This window comes from Malaclemys terrapin, chromosome 3, assembly GCF_027887155.1.
Source record: "Malaclemys terrapin pileata isolate rMalTer1 chromosome 3, rMalTer1.hap1, whole genome shotgun sequence".
Classification (NCBI taxonomy): Eukaryota; Metazoa; Chordata; order Testudines; family Emydidae; genus Malaclemys; species Malaclemys terrapin.
In genome coordinates, this window is record NC_071507.1 from 44314799 (window position 1) to 44320798 (window position 6000).

Here is a 6000-nt window from a genome sequence, read left to right on the forward strand (position 1 = left end):
ACTCCTTGTGAGGATGCGCATTGCCAAGTGTGTGCACACACAAGCGATTTAATAACTCTGGTGGCTGTATGCTGATGTAAGTTACATCGACATAATTTGTAGTATAGACTGGCCTTAGCTACCACCTCTCCGGGAGGTGGATTACCTACATGGATGGGAGAGCCCTTCTTGTCGGTGTAGGCAGCGTCAACATTGAAGTGCTACAGAGGTGCAGCTGCAGCGTTGTAAGTGTAGGCATACCCTGACTCTCTGGCATCCTGTACTTAGAGTCCGTGAACTTTACAAGGTCTACAAGAAAAGGACCTTCTCAAACTAGATTGCAGCCTTCCCCCAGGGCCATAGCATCATTTTGTCTTTATTCACCGGAATCTGCATTCCCTTCAACCTGTGTCACTGCTGACGTTATCAGAGAAAGCTACTGTTATAGTTACTGAGTATCACACTTAACAGGTTGATTATCAAAAGCTTTATTTATTAAGTAGCTGAATTTCACTGCCTTGGTGCCACCTTTTCCATTACTTCATTCAAATCTCATCCAATTTCTAGGGATTCCACTACTGCATTTTAGGGCTTGTCTTAACTTTCCTGAGTGGCCTTGTGCAGACAAGTCAACTAAAGCTATGGTCAATGCACTAGTTAAAGCTTATTAAACCGCTGTGTGGCTGCCCTCATTCAAAAGTAAAGCAGCCTTAGTTCACTGTAGAACTAATGCAAGCACTCCTTGTGAGGATGCGCATTGCCAAGTGTGCGCACAAACTAAGGCTACTTTACTCCCGAATGAGCGCACCCACACTGGTTCAATGTGCTATAAATTATCCACGTTGACTTCATGCCTTTAGTTGAACTTTCCTGAGTGTCCCCATGTACACAAGGCCGTGGGTCGCAAGACAATTGGCCTTTATTGTAGTTTAGGCTTCACTGTAGTGTGACACTCACTTCAACGTATGTTTCAGTCAAATGACCCAGTTTCAGAACCTCCCTAATTTTTTCTCTAGTTATTTTTTTTTTAGTATGATCCATATGGGTGTATTGGTGAAGATGGGTTTTTGTATGGCGATTGGTGATCCTTCATTTGCATTTCCCTTAATTTCTCATAGCCCATTTTCCCCCTGTGTTGGTTCCCTAGATTTGTCTTTGTATGCTTTTAGTGCATTATGTTTTTGAATTGTTGTATTTGATAATGTTTAGTTATAGTATTGAATTTAACACCTAAAATGTAATAACCTTGAGTTCAGTTGTTTGTCTGTAGAATTCACTCCATTTATGTTGATGCTGTTCTGATGAGGCTCTTCTCCCATTGCTCGGTGGCACAATAATTCCTAATAGTAGCACTTCTAATCTAGATGCATCCCAAAGTATTTTACAAACTGTGTATATGCGAGGAACAACTTGCCAGTCACTGAAATACCTCTGGGGTAGACCACCATAACTAAAATGTGTCAGAAACACTTCCTCATACGTGGACTCAATCTCACAGGTTTCCACGATCTGCTCTTATGCAATTTAGTGCCATACTGTGTATGGTAGAATATCTTTAAACAAAAGTGAGTGACTGTGTGGGTTTTTGTCTGAACCTCATACTGTCACTGTTTTTAAATGTTTGTTTTGATAAAGGTAAGGAAAGAATGGGGAAAATTGTGTGTGGGGGGGAGGGTAAAAATAAGCACCAAATAATTTTGGGTTAACACAGGCTTTCCCTAAACTATGTCTTCTAAATAATCTTTTTTAGTTCAGGATTTTCTATTATTATGAAATCCATCAGCTGTTGTACTAGAGGGCTGCTTAAGATGCATTCTATCCATTGTAGATTAAAATCTATTTTGAAAAATCAGATAATAAATTTTTCTTTTTAAAAATAAACCTATTTAAAATAATTTTTGAAATTGTCAACCTGTATTAAATCCTAAACTTACTATAATCTATTAAAATCAATTAAATTAAATTTTAAAAATTAAAGAAAGTTAAACCACTCAGTTGGTTGAAGTCACTGGCTAAGTGCCAGAAACCAGACCTTGCTGAAGTGCTAAACCATCTCTTGACAGTACTAGCCTCTTTTACAGGTATAGAGAATATTTTCTTCATTTCAGTTTATTCAGCTAGTTCAGTTCAATGACTAGTTCATTCAAAATTAAGAAACTGATTTGAGTTGAAAAAGCAGGAAATCTTGTTTTCTTCTTTCAGTGTTGAATAAAAATGGGGTGTTTGAGGATGAGATTTACTCCTTCTAAAATCTTGAAGGACAATTGTGACCAGAAACAATGAGTTCAATTCACTAACTAGAGACAATTTATTATTAACTTGCATTATCGTAGCATTGATGAGCCCTAGTCATGATTGAGAGAATAATAATACTTCCTCTTTTTAATAATCAGTCAGTTATAAATGCAAGGCATGTTTTGATAAACTTTGTTTCTTATGTAACCAACACATTTAAGATAGTTTTTTATTTAATAATGAAAAAAATAGAAACTGAATTCTAATTTCCATCCAATTAGAGCTTGACAAAAATGACAAGTAAAAACTTAATCTACTAAATAAGAAATGCATCATTCACCATTTTCTAATGTAATAAACAAATGTAAAAATTAAGAGTCTGAACAAATTCATAGATTCCAGTGTCAGATGGGACCATTTGTGATCATCTAGTCTGACCTTCTGTCTAACACAGGCTGTAGAACTTCCCCAAAATAATTCCTAGAGCAGATCTTTTAGAAAAACATCCACTCCTGATTTTAAAATTTCCAACAATGGAGAATGTACCATAACTCTTGGTAAATTATTTCAGTGGTTAATCACCTTCACTGTTAAACAATTTATGCCTTATTTCCAGTCTGAATTTTTCTAGCTTCAGCTTCCAGCTATTGGATCATGTTATACCTTGTCTGCTAGACTGAAGATCCCATTATCAAATAGTTTCTACTTCCTGCCCAAGTCTGTGTTATCCTTGGGATATTAAAATATCTTTTCTCTGATATCCTGCTTCAGATACTGACCAATTCCAGTCTTTCAGGAGAAAGTTAAAAATCCCCATACCTATTCTAGCAGGCAATGTTGTACATGGGTAGGGAAAAATCTTCCTTCCTGACCCCTACAAGCTGTTAGTTTGTAAACTGAAACTCAAATTCCTCATCTTGTTTCAGCTATAATATATATATTGTTAATGGTCAGAAAATAATCCAATTCTGTTAGTGTATCCTTTAACATGATAATATTTCATATGCGAGTGAATTCCATGGGTTGACTATACATTTTATGAAGTCTTACAGTGAAAAATTTCAGATTATTTCCATGCATTGCAGTAGGCAGATGCTGTTTTAATGAACCTCCAGTTGAGTTGAAGTTGTTCTGTGGGGGGAAACATTTCACCATTAAAAAGCTTATGGTGGCTTCATTTTATTCCCATTCAAGTCAACGGTGAAACCGGATTCGTCTTCAGTAGGAGCAAAGTTAGGCCAATGTTGAGCACTTCTGAAAATACCTCTCTGTCTTTTATCGTCATTGTAAATTTTCTGCCTTTTAATTTCAGAGGGGCACGTCGTCTGTTACATAATGGAATACCTTTAGCCCTTCTTATTACTGTAATTTAATGCCAGTGAGGATGACTACACAAGTGTAAATAGTTGTGAATTATTTGTAAGGGCTGTTATCTAGAGGAGATGCTTCACATAATGAGGCTAATGGAGTCTGCAGAACGTGGGAGACACGAGGCTTTTATCCACTGGAGTGGAATCCTTCCCCCTTGCCATGGAGTAACTTGGCTATCCAGCCGAGGTTATGTGGCCATGGTGATCGTCCAGGATAGAACATGCTGTATGAGTTGGCAATTTTTTTTTCTTTTTTACCCAGTGATGTAGGGACCATATTCTTGATATAATGCTGCTGTGATAGGCCTCATATTGCATTCCTGTTCAGTGCTCTTATTTAAACATTCCCCCGGTGGGACAGGTAATGATTAGGGTGGTCACTACTGTCCAAATGCATATTTGCCAGCTCATCTGCCTTTCCCAAAGCTAAGCCCCAGAAACCCCACTGGATGAATGAGGTCATGGGTTCATCCTGACTGGTAAATTGAAGTAATTCTTGTGGGAAAAGTCTTTTATGTTTCTTTCCACAAGGGAGGTTGACTCTGTGTATCCAAAATTAATCAATTCTATCCCTTTCATAAAGCAAGGGAGTTTGCAAAGGGATTAACTATGCAGGTGCTTTATGATAACCAGGGCCGGCTCCAGGCACCAGCTTCTCAAGCAGGTGCTTGGGGCCGCCGCTCCGGAGAGGGGCGGCAGGTCCAGGTATTCGGCGGCAATTCGTCGGACGGTCCCTCACTCCGCCTGGGACTGAAGGACCTCCCGCCGAATTGCCGCTGCAGATCGCGATCGCGGCTTTTTTTAGATCGCGATCCCGGTTTTTTGTTTGTTTGTTTGTTTTGGCTGCTTGGGGCGGCCAAAACCCTGGAGCCAGCCCTGATGATAACTCCTCTTTCCCAGGCAGAAAAGATTTCTCAGGAGCTTGGTGGATTTCCTGCCTGCTGGGTTTGATCACAATGAGACAGCCTTATCCAACCATTATCAAAATCAGTTGTTTAGAGCTTCAATGAAACAACATCCTTTGGAAGACAAAACAATAACATCCTAAGCTTTGAGGTGCAGGAACCTGCTTCGGGGACTCCTCCCTAAAAAGTAATTGCTAAAAATACTGGCACTGCTGGACGCACATTCATTTTACAGGGGAGGCTGGTAGGAAGTTTCTGTTTAAACTGCATTGCCAGCAATAGCTGTGTGTTTTAACTAACCAAAAATTCATGTAGAACCAAATTCTGGCCTGTGAGCCATTCCTGAGACTTTCATGAGAGCTCCACGTACAAGGCTGAGACCAAAATACGACCCTTGAATAAGCCTGTTGAAATTGATAGGGCTGGAGATAACTTCTTGTGTTTCTCCTAGATCATGAGGATACTTGATTGCGCGTATGGGAGAGGTGAGCATGCCACATATGTAGGTTGAAGATATATTGTCCAGTCTGTGGAAAGCTTACTGAAAATGTGATTTACCTGCATGCTCTGATACCGTCAGCATAGGAAACAATACTATATATTGATCAGGATCCTGCTATAAGACTTTTCTGGATCTGAAAATTTTGCATTTCTAACAATGTTTGGGTAAATTTTTTAAATTGTATTACAGTAACACCTTGAGGGCCCTAGTCAGGATAAGGGTCTTCCTGTGGTAGGAGCGATAGAAACAGCAAACTGGAGTCTACAAAGCAATTGATGCTGCACAGGTGGGTGAGGTGGGATTCACTTTCTAAATACTAGTGTAAGGAAGCCTTATATGAGCACAGAAATGATAATCACAGCATACAGTTCATTAAGGTCCAAATTCATCAGCTTGACAACAGAGTGAATGTGCATCCCCGAGGGATTTGATTTTAAACAAAAGTGTATAATTGAGGAATGGAAAGAAGAGCATCCTAGGTTTGTTTTATGATGTTGTCATAACTATAAAGGGAAGGGTAATAGCTGTCCTGTGTACAGTACTATAAATCCCTCCTGGCCAGAGACTCCAAAATCCTTTTCCCTGTAAAGGGTTAAGAAGCTCAGGTAACCTGGCTGGCATCTGACCTAAAGGACCAATAAGGGGACAAGATACTTTCAAATCTTGGGGGGGGAAGGTTTTGTTTGTGTTCTTTGTTTGGGAGTGTGTTCCTTCTCGGGGACTGAGAGGGACCAGACATCAATCCAGGTTCTCCACATCTTTCTAAACAAGCCTCTCCTATTTCAAACTTGTAAGTAAATAGCCAGGCAAGGCATGTTAGTTTTCCTTTGTTTTTCTCAACTTGTAAATGTACCTTTTACTAGAGTGTTTATCTTTGTTTGCTGTACTTTGAACCTGAGACTAGAGGGGAGTCCTCTGAGCTCTTTAAGTTTGATTACCCTGTAAGGTTAATTTCCATACTGATTTTACAGAGATGATTTTTACCTTTTTCTTTAATTAAAAACCTTCT